Source organism: Phocoena sinus, chromosome 4 (genome assembly GCF_008692025.1).
Source record: "Phocoena sinus isolate mPhoSin1 chromosome 4, mPhoSin1.pri, whole genome shotgun sequence".
Lineage (NCBI taxonomy): Eukaryota > Metazoa > Chordata > Mammalia > Artiodactyla > Phocoenidae > Phocoena > Phocoena sinus.
The window spans coordinates 8,836,407-8,854,661 of NC_045766.1; the positions used below are offsets into that span (position 1 = coordinate 8,836,407).

At 35.2% G+C, this 18,255-nt stretch overlaps 1 protein-coding gene across 3 annotated transcripts in view; it reads left to right on the forward strand.

Moving 5' to 3' along the window:
• The window catches only part of TBC1D5 (TBC1 domain family member 5), a 548,194-nt gene that overhangs the window by 36,367 nt on the left and 493,572 nt on the right, over positions 1-18,255 (forward strand). For 2 of the 3 annotated variants that reach the window (XM_032630464.1, XM_032630466.1), the window contains exon 2: positions 16,665-16,727. The gene's annotated coding sequence lies outside the window, so the exon portion shown is untranslated. Of the gene's footprint in view, positions 1-10,916; positions 10,946-16,664; positions 16,728-18,255 lie in introns of all 3 variants that reach the window. The other variant, XM_032630465.1, reaches the window with a different exon arrangement.

An 18,255-nucleotide genomic window follows, 5' to 3' on the forward strand; every position in this document is an offset into this window, starting at 1 on the left:
AACAAAAAAATCCTAAACAAACAAATAGAAGAATACCTCTCCCAGGCTTTGTAGATTGGCCCTGTGCCGGGGCAGTCCTTTAACACTTAGCCAGGCTTGCAGGTAGCTTGGTGATCAATCCAAGGTGGATGCTTAGAGTTCTCTCAGGTATTTTTCTGAGCATGCATCTTGCTGTGGGAATGCATATTGTTTTCTAAATTCCTCTCTATACTCCTAATTTGTCAAAAAAGTTCTCTCCAACTTTTGTTCCTGCTCCTAAGTGATCTCTTATATGTTTAGACAGTAATCTTTTGTCCCAGGCATCTTTAGTTGTTAGTTCTGTGTTTTCAAATGATCACTGCTTTTCTAGCTTGAGTTCCACGTTAGGTGAAAAAGAGCTGAGCGTCTTGCATCAGTCCTTCAGGTGGCCCCCCAGACAGATTAGAACAGATAAACACACTAATTTGTGAATAACATCTGTTACGCTCTCCCTAGAACCTGTCCCACACTGCAGATACAGGTTAAGGCTGCCACTGTGCCACAGAAGGGATGGGGGCTGGGGCATGTTAAAACACCACAGAGCTTTCCTATGGTTTTGAAACTGCTTTTTTCTCGATTCAGTGTGTGTTTGGCTTTTCTGCATAGTTTTAAATCTTCTTTTCTTTTTTTCTGGTTGTGCTGTGCGGCTTGCAGGATATTACATCCCTGACCAGGGATGTCCAATTTATTTTTTCTTTTGTTACTTGTGATTTTGGTGCCATAGCTATGTACTCTATACTTTAAGGGGCAGGCAGAGAAAAATGAGTGAGTAGGGAAGCTAAGAGGTCAGAAAAGAACCAGGAGAGGATTTTCTCAGATAAATCGAGAGAGATTTAAGTCAAGGGTAGCTAATTACATCATATACTGCAAAGGGAGTTTAATGAAGAATGAGAGCTATAGGAGAAGAATAAAAGGTACTATGTCAGCAATGGCTTTTGGCCCTGGAAATGGAGGGTAGGGTATATAGTCATTGATAAGCTGGTATCTGCTATCAGAATGACCATTGGGTACTTTATTTACATGTTTCACTTTTGAATGCCGATGACAGGAGTCAGCGAGTTGTGGTGTAGAGTGATGGTGAGGTTTCTCATAGTTGCTCTCTATCATACTCTTCACTGTTTTCCCTTGGTGGTTGTTGTAGATGTTTTCTGTGATACCTGCTCAGCGTAGGCCCACCTTGTCTGAGAAGTGATGACTCCATTTCAGGAGTGGGCCTCTGCAGTTGCGTTTGTAAGTGGGACCCTCACATTCCCAGTACATTGCTGTTGGGCCCATGGGTGGACCTCTGTGCTAAACTGAGCTAAGCAGTTTTTCAACAATTTGGAATTGTTGGAAGGCAAAGATGCTGGTTGGATTCTGCTGGGCTTTTCTTCTAGAAAGATGTGTAAAACTGGGGCTGGGGCAGCCATGGTTTTAGCTCATGGTCATAGAGAACCTGGAAGAGGGGACTGGCGTGTGGAGAGCAAAATGAAGCCCACTGCCAGGGACAGACTGACTCACTTTGAGAGACAGTGTGATTGCAGGGAGATAGAATAGCTTCAGTTCTTAGCAGTTTTGTACTTCCTGATTTCCAGCCCCCACTTATAGTTCCTATTCATCAGTTCTGTGAGATACCTTTATTTCTTTTTAATGTGAGTTTTCATATGGGGCTAAGTACCTTTGTATAGGTTTCTCTTGTTGGCACCCAGAGAACCTTGACTAAGACAGTGGCACACTGATATGAGAATGTCTACTGAGAAAAGAGAAGGGAGGAAGGAGACAGTTTCCTATGAGATGCTTACATAATTTTAACCTGTGATGCTGGGCAGTGACAGAATGGTGATGATTATTTTAATGTGGATTTGAGTACTTACCTGTGATTCAGATTTAATTAAGCATGCATTTTACATTCTTTATGTTCTTCGGTACTGGTTTTTTTTTTTTTCCTTTGGCCACTCCGCATGGCTTGTGGGGTCTTAGCTCCTTGACCAGGAATCGAACCTGCACCCTCGGCTGTGAAAGTGCAGAGTCCTAACCACTGGACTGCCAGGAAATTCCCGGTTCTGGCTTTCTAATTTAAATAACTTGTCTTTGCAAATAATGAAGTAAAAATAATGTAGCATTATCTGTGAAACTGAACATGCAAGTAACCCGTGACACAGTTCTCCTTCTGGTTATGTTAGAAAACCTCTTGGATGTGTGCACCAGGAGATGTGTTCAAAATTGTTTTGAAGAAGCATCATTTGTAACAGCAAAAACCTGGAAATACTCAGATGTACATTGGTGGTAGAAAGGATGAATAAGTTGTAGCATATTCATACATTGAAGCGTTATATAGTATTGCAAATGAGTGACTCATAGCCACATGCTTGTCTTAGAGACAATATTTAGTGAAAAAATATTTAATGTTTCTTCATAGAAAAATATACATAGTATGATACTGTTTTTAATGAGAGACTTAAAAACAAATTAAAAACCAAACAACATATTGTCTAATTATGCATAAATAATAGGATAAAAATATTAAGAAAGAGTAAGTGTATGATTAAAGAAAAATGTAGGATAGTGATTTCCTATGTAGGACGTGGGGCGGAAGGTTGGAATAGGGGAGGAACACACCGGGAGCTTAAAGAAATTGGTAATATTTTACTTCTTAGGTTCAGAGATGAATTTATTATACCCATTTTGTTATTGTGCTTTATAATATGTATCATGTGTATTCTTTTACACATACAAATACTTCATAATACAAAGTTAAGAACTTTTATAAATTTGGTATAAAAATACTTGCATTTTTACTTAAAACCCACAGGACAAAACTCAGCATTTCTAAAACTGAAATAATCATATCTTTTAAAAAACATTGTTCTCTCCAGACTTCTCTCTTTATTTGCCTCATGCTACCTTCTCAGACCCAAAATCTTAGGGTTCCTTTTGACTACTTTATCCTCAGATTAATTTAATAATGTTAAGTACTAGTGATATAGTAATAAACAAGGCTTATACTAAGTATTTTCTGAACAAATAAATGAGTGAAGCAGTCTTTCTCTTTTTCTCTCTTGTAACGTTGTCATTCAACAAGTTCTGTCTATTCTTAACAATTATATCTAGGTTAATCTGTGTTTTCTGTTTATAGGGTCTCCAGCTGGGTTTCAGGCCCTTACATGCCTGCATGGTCTCCCACCTGACTTTCCTGTCTGTATTCTTCCTTCTGCTTTATCGTTCTTATCTATCGTTTATCGTTCTTAACTGATACAGGATTAATCTTCCTAAAACATTGATTTGATCATTTTTACGCAGTTCCTTGGAAACTTTAATGATAAAGCGTTGAGGTACATATTCTTTAGCTTGGGCACCAGGCTTCTACAGTTTGGTTTTAACCAAGGCCCATTCTCACTATTCCTTTTATGGGGGAACAGATACCTCTCTTACTGGCTGCTAAGCCTTGGGGCGTGGGGATGAGGGGTGGCGAGGTAGCCTGCCTGGATGTTCTTATTCTTCATGCTGTTGTAGCCTTCAGATTCCCTCTAGCTTCAAATATCAAATAACTATATTTGGACCACTCTCAGAGAGACACTTGTATTTTGCAGCAATTGTACTAGATTCTTCTTTTTAAAAGTTCAGTTAAGATTATTTTGTTTTCTGTCTTTTTGTTTTCTGTCTTTCTGGTATTATTCTTAAGTTTTGGTCTACTTTCTGGTTTTCTAGTCTGGTTTTGCTTGGAATCATTATCAGTGGAATCATTATCATTTTAGTGTGCAGCTGTCTTAGACAAGGTTCTCTGGATGCCGATAATAGAAATCTATACGAGATTGCTTAGCTCCAAGGAGAATTTTTATTAAAAAGCAACAAAGGGTGGATTAAAGACTTGAATGTAAGACCTGAAGAAAACATAGGTGGTAAACTCCTTAACATCAGTATTGGCAATGATTTTTTTGGATTTCACACCAAAAGCAAAGGCAACAAAAGCAAAAATAAACAAGTGGGACTACATCAAACTAGAACGCTTCTGTATAGCAAAGGAAGCCATCAACAAAATGAAAGGGCAACCTACCGAAAGGGAGGAGATATTTCCAAATGATAATTCTGATAAGGGAATAATATCTAGAATACGTAAAGAATTCCTACAACAACAGCAACAGACAACCCGATTAAAAAATGGGCAGAGGATCTGAATAGCCATTTTCCTAAAGAAGACATACAGTTGGCCGATAGGTACATGAAAAGATATTCAGTATCATTAATAATCAGTGTCATTAATAATCAGGGACATGCAAACCAAAACTACAATGAAATATCACATGAAGTGAAATAAGTCAAATAGAGAAAGACAAATACTGTATGATCTCACTTACTTGTGGGCTTGTAAGGCAGTCTTATAGATACAGAGAACATACTGGTTTTTGCCAGAGGTGAGGGTGGGCAAAATGGGTGAAGGGAGTCAAAAGGGACAAACGTATAGTTATAAAGTAAACAAGTCATGGGGATGTGAATTACAGCATGACAACTGTAGTTAATAATACCGTATTGCATATTTGAAAGTTGATAAGAGAGTAAATCTTAAAAGTTGTCAACACAAGAAAAAAAATTCTGTAACTTTACAGTGATGATGTTAACTAGACTTGTTGTGTTGATCGTTTCATGGTATATACAAATTTTGAGTCATAATGTTGTACACTTGAAACTAATATATGTCAGTTATATCTCAGTTAAAAAAAGAAAGACAACAAAGGTATCTCATAGAACTGATGAGCAGGAACTACAGTTGATCTTTTCAGGGCTCTGGAAATCAGGAACTACAAAATCCAGTCTAATTTCTGTGGATTTGGTATGGGATGGGGAGGCTAGAATGTATAGTCCACCATCTTGCTTCATTCTGATTTCAGTTTAAGAATCAATTTGCTCAATAGATTCTTTTACAGATAGGGAGTTTGGTAATAGATATTTTTCCATCATTACTGTCCAAAGTATATCTCTAGCCTAGTTTTATATTTAGAGACCAGCAGTTTAGAAGTGCAAGAGTTATGAACCTTCTATAAGTGATGACATCAATTAAAATACTTCAAGTGAGTTATTTAAAGCTCTTTGTATGATCTTGAAAGTTTGAAGAAATGTGAACCAAGCATCATAATTTTGAAGTAAACTTGGCCTTTTATGGAGAGAAGTGTAACTATTTTTATGTATTCCTCGTTTATTTAGTTTATTTGTATAGTTATGGAGAAGATGTATTCACTACTATTAAGCACTGTTTGTGCTTAATTCACAAAATTATCATCATCATAAAGAACTCCCAGCAACTGTTCATTTTGTTTTACCTGATTTTTGTGTATTAAAATATATAGAAATAATTGGGCCTTGAGCAGGAACATGAAATATTTCTACTATTTAGACATTTCGTTGCTTTTTTTTTTATTGTTGTAAAAGTATTTGATTATAGTAGTTTAATCTTTTCAGTCACTAACCAAGAAATTGAATTTAGGTGTCTGAGAGATTTTAGGAACTTTACCCGTAAAATGTACTTTAAAATCTTAACTGAATTCCCTGGCGGTCCAGTGGTTAGGACTCCGTGCTTCCACTGAAGGGGGCATGGATTTGATCCCTGGTCCAGGAACTAAGATCCTGCGTGCCTCGGCACAGCCAAAAAAAAAAAAAAAGAAAAAAATTCTTAACTAACATTTTCTGAGTAAGTTATACTTAACTATAAAAATTTGAATAAATGTTATTGAAGAGAGAAAATGGATATAATGTCATAGCCAGTATCTTCTTTTCAGGACACAAGGATCAATTTGCATATGTGATAAAATATATTGGCAGTAAAACGAAGTGGAGATAGTGCATGGCCTGTAATTTTTTTCGTAAAGTGTTATAAAAGTGAGTGTCTCAAATACAGTGTAATTATAAGTTATAATAACTATTCATGATATCTTTGAATTTAAATTATGTCAAATTAAATAAACTTAGATTGAAACTGCATTTATAATTATATAGAAGTTCATAATTTTTAGACAAAAAGCATTTACCAAAAATTATTCCAAAGTTTAGAAAACTGAGTAATTTAAATTTAAAAACTTAAAATAACCCTTAGTTAATGATTTTTATTTACCTTTGTTAAAGAAGACTTAGATGCAAAAATAATAATCTCTATCTCTTTAAATGTCAATCCAATGAAAAGGTGACTGAAAATTAATGACTTTATTTAAAAAAGTGAAGTTCTTAAAATTTTAGATTAGATCTAATTTTTTTGTAAAAGGATTTTATACAAATTATAAGAATAGCTTAATTATAAAAATCATAAAGATAATTTTAATTCAGAATATTTAATTTAAGATAATTTAAGCTCAAATATATAATTATGAAGTTATGACTCCTAACTATATAGAATTTGAAATAAGTCATATAACCTTTCTAGATATTTTTCATAATTAGGTGAAAACAAGGCATGAACTATCTCCATTTGATTTTCTTGCTAATACTTGCAATTTATTTCTAGAGTTATTCCTTAATTGCTGAAAAAGAGTTGGTCTGTCACATGGTTACCCATTATTTTTCTACAGTATAATATGTAATAAATTTTAAGGATGCATAGTCAAGAAATAAATGTTGGTTAAAAAGTTTTTTTTATTATGTAGGTTTCAGGTGTACAGCAGTGTAATTCAACATCTATATACACCACAAAGTGGTCACTACTGCAAGTCTGGTTTACCATCCATCACCATCTCTTCATTTGTTTTGCTCACCCCCATCCACCTTCTGATAACCACTCATCTTTGTATCTATGAGTTTGTTGTTTTATTTTGTTTGTTAACTTTTTTTTTTAAGATTCCACATACAAGTAAAATCATACGGTATTTGTCATTTTCCCTCTGACTTATTTCACTTAGCACAATACTCTTAAGGTCCATCCATGTTGTCTCAAATGGCAGGATTTCATTCTTTTTTATGGCTGAGTAGTATTCCCGTGTGTTTGTGTATGTGTGTGTGTGTGTGTGACATCTTCTTTATGCATTCATCTGTAGATGGACATTTAGGTTGTTTGTTGTAAAAAATGCTGCCGTGAACATAGGTGTGCACATATCTTTCTGAATTAGTGTTTTCTTGTTCTTCAGATAAATACCCAGAAAAGGAATAGCTGGCTCATATGGTAGTTCTATTCTTAATTTTTTGAGGAAACTACATACTGTTTTCCATAGTGGCTGCACCAATTTATAGTCCCACAAACAGTGTATGAGGGTTTCCTTTTCTCCATATCCTCTCCAACATTTATTTATTTATTTATTTATTTATGGTACGCGGGCCTCTCACTGTTGTGGCCTCTCCCGCTGCGGAGCACAGGCTCTGGACGCGCAGGCCCAGGGGCCATGGCTCACGGGCCCAGCCGCTCCGCGGCATGCAGGATCCTCCTGGACCGGGGCACAAACCCGCGTCCCCTGCGTTGGCAGGCGGACTCCCAACTACTGCGCCACCAGGGAAGCCCTATTATTTTTTTGATAATAGCCATTGTAACGGTGTGAGGTGATAGCTCATTGAGCTTTTGGTTTACGTTTCTCTAATAATCAGTGATGTTGAACCTTTTCACACACCTGTTGGCCATCTATATGTCTTCTTTAGAAAAATGTCTATTCAGATCCTTTGCCCGTTTGTTAATCGGTTTGTTTTTTTTTTTCTGTTTTTGCTTTTTGTTTTTTTGACCTTGCCACGCAGCATGTGGCATCTTAATCTCCCGACCAAGGATCCAACCTGTGCCCCCTGCAGTGGAAACTCAGAATCCTAACCACTGGACTGCCAGGGAATTCCCCAGGTTGTTTGTTTTTGTTTTATGAGTTCTTTATATATTTTAGATATTATCCCTTTATCAGAAATATGATTTGGAAATTGCTCCTCCCATTCGATAGGTTGCCTTTTCGTTTTTATGATGGTTTGCTTCACTGTGCAGAAGCTTTTTAGTTTGATATAATCCAAAAAGCTTTAAAAGGGCAGCTTACTAATAGTGTATGTGTGTTTGTTTGTGTGTGTGTGTAAAGGTAGAGTTGTTTCTTTGGTGGATTCAGTGTTTATGGAAAATAGTAGCTGATTAAACCTAGAAACTTATTAGAATTAGCTTTCCTTCAGATATAAAATATGCGCTTCTCTAACAAAGGTATGAGGTTCTGGTTTGAGCAGAAGCGTAAGATCCTTTGTCCCCTTTGTAGTGCTGGATATGTGAAGAAGTAGTATAAACATGGTGCGTTCTTTTCAAGTTGAATTTTAGTGGGATATTGTGTAATGGGAAAGAATTAACACAATTATTTAAAAATAATACTCAGTGCCAAAGAAAATTAATGGTTGTTGTTAACAATTTTGGGTTCCACTCCCAGACCTCCATTGGGAGGTCATTTCTATTAGGGTACTTATTAGGGGGATTTCAGTGGGAAAATTTGTGATTCTGTGACTTTGGATGTTAATCTCTAGGTATCAGTTATTTCAGTCATTAGCGTTTCCCTGCAGTAAGCTCAAGTCCTCTTTTGACAGATACAGAAGTAAATTGCTAGCCTTTATTTCCTCCCAATTTTAGCTATTTGCAAATGTTTATGATAATGAATTTTGGCTTGTGACTTGTTTTTATGGATGATATAAAAAATCTTTGTAGTTTGCCTTTACTTAAAAATATATTCTTAAAGAAAGTGCATTAATTTTTAGTGTTATTTTACTTGAAAATTTGCTTACTTACTCACTTTCATGTTTTAAGTAGAGATCAGGAAGTACCAGTGAAAAGCGTGCAATTATGGGAACATTTTCTATACCCGATGTGTGTATGTATGTAGGTATGTTTTTAAAACCTGCTTTTTTTCTCTCCACAAAGAAGACTTGAAGCAGCTAAGGAGAATACAAACAAATGTGGTTATGAATAACTTTAAATAAAAACTCAAAAGTCACTGTGGGATATTTAATTTTTCTTCTTCTTTATATTGGAATGGATCAGTGGTTGGTTAAACTTGGTGTGAGCTGTCAAAATTTTAAATTATAAGGCTAAATATTCTCATAGCCTGATGTTTGTGTCTGGCTGAACTAATGCATTAACAAAAATAAACTTCACTGTAAATTTCCAGCTTAAATCCATTTTTATTGTAAATAACCAAGTTAGAATATTTTGTGTCTTTTATCTGCTCATGCGTTAACTTTGAATCAATATAGCTGTGGAATAGTTTGGGGAAGAATTTCTTTCTTTTTTTTTTTCTAAAGGATGATCCAGAGATATATTCTTTCAAATTTAAGGTCAGCAGACATAGTGAATGAGGATGGGCAGAAGGACGTTTGTTTTTAAAATTTATTTATTTATTTATATTTTTGGCTGTGTTGGGTCTTCGTTACTGCGCGTGGGCTTTCTCTAGTTGTGGCAAGTGGGGGCCACTCTGTTGCGGTGCGCGGGCTTCTCATTACAGGTGGCTTCCCTTGTTGCAGAGCACGAGCTCTAGGCGTGCGGGCTCAGCAGTTGTGGTTCACGGGCTCTAGAGCGCAGGCTCAGTAGTTGTGGCGCACGGGCTTAGTTGCTCCGCGGCATGTGGGATCTTCCCGGACCAGGGCTCGAAAAGGTGTCCCCTGCATTCGCAGGCGGATTCTTAACCACTGCACCACCAGGGAAGCCCCAGGGGAAGAATTTCTTATTTGGACCTTGCCCCTGAGATTTTCTGAATGGCTTGAACTTTTGATTCTTCATGGTTAAGTATGGATGACAATTTTTGCCTTGCTCAGCCTTTACCTTACTTTTACCTGATCAAGTTTTAATCACTCAGCCCAGTTTTTTTCTATTTAAATTCTTTTCCCATAGTCCATAGAGGTAGCACCATATGAATCTTATTCAGATCCAGTAAGCAGTTAAATATCTGGCTAAATTGTTTGAATTTGGTGGCACTGAATCAAATAGGTTAATACATCATTTCATTTAATTTGCTATGTATGCCTAATGATTGTCCTTTCAGTTTCATGTGATGGAGACTGATGGTAAGAGGCAGCCGTTGATTGGATTTTGGATATCTTTTTATATTGCTGCATTCAATTTACATATTTTTTCTTGCATATTTTTGATGCTGTTCACCATGTTCTTTCACTTCTAAGCTTTTAGCCATTATTATATCTGTTCTATAAAACCCACAAGGGTATTGTGATGCTTCCAATAGATGTGTGTCAAATATTTGAAAAGTGACCAAACGTTTATACAGATGTTAGTTATGATTCTTTCTCAGGAGGCGTGATGCCATAATTTCTGTTTGGCCAGGTAGGTGTGAATTTATATTTGATTCCTGCTGGATGTCTGAGCAGGGTCTTTTAAATGAACTGCATTTAAAAATAAAAGAATCTGTCGTGATTAGAGGATTTAATAGGTAAAGTATGTTGAAGTATTATGTAGCTCACTTCCCATTGAAAGGAACAGTTAATGGAATTGGAATCCTGTTCATTTCAATACAATTGAAAATATATTCAGTCTCTGCTAATAAAAGTTTGGGATTTTTTTTTCATACAGTTACACATTAAAAATAACTAATAAGCTAGATACAGTTTGGGCAGTATGGACAGAGTGTTTCCACTGAGAGGAAATCACTAGCTCTTGAAACTTGGTGTCTAACTTTCTTTACTAAGTCCACTTGTCCCTATTTTTGTTTATTTAGAGTACATCTAGAGCTTGAGTTCTTAGATTTTTAAAAAAATGATGGAAAATGCTGGTTTGGAATTGTGTTGCTGTGATTGTGGTGGGTGTAGCCTCTACACTGATAAGGAGTTATCCAGGTGTTTACCTGTATCTTTACTTTCTGTTTCTTTTTCTTGGATTGTCCATCTGCATCTTCATTTAGTATGGAAAATTTTCAGCCATCATCTATTTGAACATCATCTATACTCTTTTGTCTTTTGTATTCTTTTCTAATTTCGATCTGTTTGTGTTTTAGATTGTTGCTGCTCAAAGTGTGGTCCTCAGGTCAGTACTGGTCTGCAAACTGATGTTATTGGTCTGTAATGAACCAAGACAAATTCAAAGTAAACATTTAGAAGCTTTTAATAGCAACTTGATATTATCATGACATCTAAGCACATGATTTTTCAAAAAGAAATTCACATTTACTGTAGTTTATAGAAGTTTTTGTCTGCAGGAGATCGGCCATTTAAAAAATGGTCCTTCATCACTGATAGTTTCAAAAGTATATATTTTGTTAGGCCTTCTTATTCTATTCTTTGTGTCTCTTAACTGCTCTTACATATTTTATTTTCTTTCTTTGTCTTTCTGAACTGCATTTTAGATAGGTTTTAAAAGTCTTTCCATTTACTAATTCTCTGTACTGACTCTACTGTTTAAACTTTTACACTGAATTAAAAATTTTACCTATGTTTTTTATGTCTTGAGGTTTTATTTAATTCACACACATATTTTAAGCATTTCTATTACTTGAAACATCCTTATTGTGTAATCTTTACAGTAATTGAAATATGTGTACTCTAATTCTGCCATCTCTTGTTTATGTTGGCCCTCATTCATTGTGTCTGTTTTGTGATTTTTTTTTTTTTAATTGAGTAGAATTTTTTGGAAAGTTGTTGGATTCTTTGAGGCCTGGATTGAAGTTATTTTCTTTCACTGAGAATTTACGTGTGCTTCCCCCAGGTGACTAGGGATACTGACAGTTTAAGAGCACTTTAAATAGATCTCCACATGAGATTTGTTGGATTATGCAAGTAGTGTGAATTTAGTCTGAGAACCTTTGTGAAGTTTCCCGTTTGTGATTACAGTGTCAAGAGAGTTGATAAAACATTCTTGAAATGACAAAATTATAGAAATGGCACATAGATTAGTGGTTGCCAGGGGTTAGGGATGGTGCTTTTGATAGACTTTTTAGGGTCCATCTCCTAAGCCTCGTGTAGACATTAAGATGTAAGATCAGTTTCAACACTTTTAGGTACATACTCTCAGAATGAAAGCTGGTTTCCTAGGTTTGCTTATTCTACTTTCATTGTATTTATAGCTTATGTGGATAGGGTACTTTCTTGCTAGCTAAGCAATTCATTAAAACAGATTTTCCCACTAATGTTAAAAAGTTGTATCTAGTAGTATCAAGGTATCTAGTCTGCCATACTGCTGGAAATCAGTGACCCATCTGTCTACAGTTTAGTCTTATGAAGTATGTTGCTATTTTTGCCTGTGCTCTCTTGTATTTTTGTTAAACTATATTATCTCTTTGGTCCATCAGACTTCTTGTACAGACCCATTACAATCTATACCCAGTTATGTTTTCTCCTTGGTTTCCCACTGTTCCTTCACTGGTGATGTTATGGTTTATTAAAGACATCGTGTGTTGTAGCTGCCATTCTTTCACTCGTGTCATTCTATCCTGTTAAAATACTATCTCTCCTTTTGACTCCAGCCGCTGCTTCTAGCACTGTTGACATTTTGGGCTGGATAATTCATTTTTGTGGGGGGCTGTCTTGTGCATTGTAGGATGTTAGCAGCTTCCCTGGCCTCTACTCACCAGGTACAAATAGTACCTCCCATTTTCTAACAGTTAAAAGTGTTTCCAGATGTTGCCAAATGTCCTTTGGGGGCACCATCTCCCGTGGTTGAGAACCACCGTTCTAGCTCTATATGAACTTGGCCTCAGTTGAAGAGCCTTCTTTGATGATTCCTGCCTGTGGCTTTTACCTTCTGGATTTTCTGTAGTACATATTGTCTGAATTGTACACTTGTCCCTATTACATTTGGTTGTGAACTTCTTTCTCTCTCTTCCTTCCCGCCCTGTGTATGTGTGTGTGTTTGTGTATTTGTGTCTGTGTCTTTCTTATTTCCCTCAAGTTCTAGAGGGTGGGGACTATGTATTTTACCTTTTTATTTGTTTGCAATTTTGGTCAACCCCATATACTTGTTACTAGTTTTAAATATATCAATCTCTTGCTTTTTCCTTATTTTTTCATTTTTTTATATGGTAGTAATGGGGGTTTAGGAAATTGAATCATTCTAGAAAATGTGGAGAACTTTGAGGCATTCTAAATTGAGACTTTACTAATGGTAATGTTGAGACTTGCAGATAATAGAATTAATACCAATGTAACAATAGTGTGTATACTCAGTAATAACTCTGGAAAATTCAAGACAATGCAAGATAGTTACAAAGATATAAGAAAGATGTAATTTCTGTTAGATAGATCCATTATATAAGTAACCAGAAAAATGTGCAGTAGAGTAGCATTAAGAAAAATAGACCCAGAAATATAGAAAATGGAAGGATTTGTAGAAGCATGAAGTACGAATGATTAGTTCTACAGAATGAGATGAGCAAAGTAATCAATATGTCAGGGTAAATTGTTAGGAATGATGGATGTAGCATCTGGTTAGGAGTGAGTTGTGTAAAGCTGATAAATGTGATATATGAATGTTAGTAAGTTGAAAACAAGTTGGGCATAGAGAAGTTAGCTTCTTACTGTTAACTCAGAAGGAACATGTATATTTTGCCCCAGTTGGGAAAGATACAGCGCAGCTATAGATCCCCCCCGGCTTTTTAAAATTATCACCAAGTTCCAAGTAACAAAATAAATTAAAGCTTGAATCTAATTACCTTTATAAAGTGCTTTTCCTAGTCTAGGCCAAAATCTTCATGAAAAAAATCAAAAGCGTAATATGTTTTCATTGTAGAAGAATTAGAAAGCAATGAAAGTTGCTTCCCAAAGCCTAAACCACTATTATCATTTAATTCTGTTCTCTTGATTTTTATATGGTCTCAGTTTCTCTCTAGATATAGATATAAAATGTGCCTGTATATAGATATCAGTGTATACTGTGTGTATATGTGTATGTTTGTAAGTATGTATATTTATTTAAAATAGGGATTATTTTATTTGAAATGTGTTATAGCCTATTCTTTTTCATATAATATTATGAACATTCTTCCATATCTGTAAAAATTTTTTGAAGTGTTATTTAGTGTCTACATAGCATTCTGTTCTGAGATTATCCCCAAATTTATTTAACCATACACCTATTGTTAAACATTTAGATTTTCTTCCGTAAATATATATACACACACATATACACATGAACGTACATATACACATAGTTTTTTTTTTCCAGGTCTTTTTTTAAAAAATTTTTTTATTGGAGTATAATTGCTTTACAATGTTGTGTTAGTTTCTGCTGTGCAATGAAGTGACTCAGCTATATGTATAGATATACATATTCCCTCCCACCCCCACCCCCACCCCACCCCTCTAGGTCATCACAGAGCCCCAAGCTGAGCGTCCTGTGCTTTATAGCACGCTCCCACTAGCTGTCTGTTTTACACATGGTAGTGTATATATGTCAATCCTAGTCTCCCAGTGAACCACTCTAATGAAAATTTTGAGTACATCTCCATTTTCTTTGAAGAGTTGTTACCTCCACCATAGTCTGCCTCTCATAATTCGCTCCACAAAATCGTTCTCCCTGTCTTCCTTAATAAAAAGAATCCCAATTTTATATGTGGGCAGTATTACCAAATTTGGAGACTGTGTTTCCTATCCCCTCAAGTGGTTAGGTGTGGCCAAAGGACTGGTTATGGTTGTGAAGCTGTAAGCTGAAATATGAGCATTAGAAGAGAGTGAGATGGGCCTTTCTTCCCCTTCCTTCTTGCTGCTCCCCATAGCCTTCTTGGAGTGTGAGGTGACTTTTAATAGAACAGTATATGGTAGAGCAAAAAGATGGAAAGAACTTGGATTCCTAATATTTGGAGCGGCCACATCAGCCTTTGATTGTCCACTTCTAGACATTTACATGGGAGAAATTCTCTCCCTTTGTTTTTTTCCTCTCTTAAGTCATTATATTATAATTATTAAAAAATTTTTTTGTTTTGGGAAGGATATAACCTAACCCTAGCTGATAAAGGATGCCATTGTTTGATGCTCTGTGCAGTAATGTGATGGGTCCAATATAAGGAAACATGCATTGTGTCATGGTAGATTCTAGATCCATGTTGAAAACCAAAATCTACTTTGAGACTGGAGAGAGATTAATTGGCATTGAAAGGGAAATACTTGATATGTATTTTCTGGAGTTCTTTGATAATTATATTGCCGAATTTTGTTCTCAAATGATTTTAATAATTATCACAAATATTTCAGAAAATGTATGACAGCTTTTAGGCAAAAGAAATCACTAAGTATTGAAGATTATTAATTGTAGTGTATCAAAATCTCTTAAAGCCCTATGAATTTGTAATATTTATTAGATATCTTGGCTAGTCATTTAGACAGAGTTAGTTCATAAATGTGACTTTTAATGCTCTCATTAACTTTATTGGAAGAATTTTGACAAATGAAATTAAAAAAAATTTTAATTTATAACTTCAGACATATTTTGGGGGTATTGATTCTAAGACAGTTACTCATAACTTTGGTGAAAGAAGTGAAGGATACACATTTAAAAAGTTACTAGACTATTTTTTGAGAAGTTTTAGGTTTATAGAAAAATTGAGCAGAAAGTACAAAGAGTTCCCACATACCCGTTCTCCACAGCATACACATTTTTATCCGGGGTGTTCCACACACATAAAAAAAGACTTTATATCCCTGAACCAAATGTGTATTATTTTATAACAGGAAAACTGCACAGCCCTGAAAGACCTTTTACGCTAACCCAGAGTTTCCCACCCTCAGCACTATTAACACTTTAGGGCAGATAATTATTTGTTGTGGGAGACTGTCCTGTGCATTGTAGGATGTTTAGCAGCATCCCTGATCTCTACCCACTAGATGCCAGTAATACTCTCTGGTTGTGACAACCAAAAATGTTTCCAGACATTGCCAAATGTCCCTTGGGAGGCAAATCACCCCCAGTTGAAAACCATTGCTCTAACCAATTTTCGAAGCTTTAGGATTTGCTGTATTTTTAAGGTGGGCTCAAATTGAAGGAGCCTGTAGTTCAGTGACCCTTCACGTGAAGTGGTGTAGAAAAAGTTAGAATCTTCCTGCCCCTTGGGGACCGCAGGCAGCATACAGACTCTTGCTGAGCCTCATTTTCCTTGATTGTGAAATAGGTAAAATATTACCTAAGTTGTTTGAGAATTCATTGAGCTAGATTATCAAAATATTTTAATTTTAGTTTCTTTCTCTTCAGATGTTGTGCTATACTGTTTGGATTTATTCCCTTGAAAGTGTCAAACACTCATTACAAAGTTCTTATTTCTGTGGGAAAGGCTATCACAGTTTAGGATCTGCTATTTATGGACTTCAAGAGTACTATACTGTGGGTGGATAAAAACCTGAAATAAATGTTAAGTGAAGACTGACTTATGAGGTCAGTTGTGTTTTGTCTCTTTCTGGTGCTCCCATTAGGTTGTCGCAGCATTCACATTGTAACAGTTAAGTGATCTCCTGTGTTCTTTCAGGGACTGTGAGCTTCTCCAGTTGTTGATAGCATTAGATGTCAGCCAGTCGCTTTGACCTTCAGAAGTTTTTGTCTTCACATCTGAAATCCCTCCAATTGTAACAGCTCCATTAGAGGAAGCCAGGCCTCTATCAGCTTGTCCTTAGTCCACTTAAGACTTCTAAAAACTTGACAGAGTTCACAACTAATAACCTCCACTTCCCATTGCTACTTTGTAGAGTTATAAAGCATTGTTCACCAGTGAATGAAATGCTGTCTATAATAATTAAGGTTATTCTAACTCTTCTATCCCTTGCAGAAAATTTCCAGAGACTTGGTGAAGATAGGAAAGCTATCAGAAAGACTATAGCACTATTGTACTGTAAGTATTGCTTTGAAAAAGAACTGTAAATTAAGAATATTTTAAGTATCCAGTTGTTTGGGGGAAAATATGTTAGGCAGAGTTATTATATGTAAAATATAGAAGAGGATATGTTATAATCATGTTAATAATTTATAAGAACTAATCCTATGCAGTCTTTTAAAAATTGAAAATGTGTTCTTATGTACTGAGATGAGGATTTTACAAATAGCATTGAAAAATATTTCTAATTCTAACAAGGATTGATCTAGTTTATGTACATTTGCTTATTTAAAACTATCAGAATCCAAAGAATCATTGTAGTTTTATAGGTTTGTGATTTGTTTGGGTGACTTATTGTTTAGGTTATTTTGCAGAATTATTTATTTGCTGATTTATTTATGTATTTCATTATTTATTTATTTGATTATTTAGTAAATTATTTATCTGATGAATTATTAATACATCTTCATGACATGCTTTAAATTATTTATAACTTAATTTTGAGTTTATTGCTTTTAGTTGCTGCATTGTTACTGACTAGTTTTGATTTTTTTCTTTGTGGTTCTTTAAAATTAAAGTATTAGCTCTAAGGCAAAAGTATATTCATTGCAATACCCAGGGATTTTTTAAAAAGTAATTTATGGTAGTGATAAAATTTCAGTTATGCTTTGTTTAGTTGTAAATTTACCTGTTTAGGGTTACCCATGATAGAATATTTGTTTGTTGTGTGCATACTTATTGTAGAGTCACTTACAAATTAATGATGTAGCCTATAGCCTGTAAAGTGAGACAGAATATATAAACCTCAGTCCACATTATCCTTGGTATCTCTAAACGGCAGGTCGGTATTTCTTACTTGCTATAGAATAGATAATGGAGTCTTAGTTATTTTATTTTAGTGGCAAAGCTATTTTACTACTGGAATATTTTTAGGAAAGCTCAGAGAAATGAAGTCCAACTTAAATTTGGATTCCTGAGATATAAATTTGATGTAGCCCTTTGTTTTTTTAAATACCTGTTGTATGTGTATTTGGAAAGCAGCATGATGTTTATATAGATTTTTATATCAGTCTTAGTGACATACTTATTTTATACCATATCTCTTATGGAAAGTTTTATACCACTTTATTTTAATGAGCTAAAAATGTACAAGATCTTTTATAAATGCCAGCTATAATTTCTCTGTCTTTACCTAATAATTCTCTTATGTGAAGTTTCTATTTTTAACCAAATAAAGTATTTCTTCTTAGTTCTGACTCTGTTTCGTAAGGCAGCACAAGTTATTAGTGTTCTCTTTTTGAATGGGTTTAATGAATAAGTTAAAGTAACTGTTTGGGTTAAAGGGTATCATGTGACAACATAGCCTTTCTCCTGTGTTGCTTGCAGTGAATTACTGTGTACTTTAACAGTTTTAACATTTCAGAGAGAAGCAGCGTTGTACATTTCAAGTTGAGCTATATGCTGTTGAAATATAGGGAAAATGACCTCTGTAGACAGGTTTCACTATAGAATTTTTTTTTTTTTTTTTTGCGGTATGTGGGCCTCT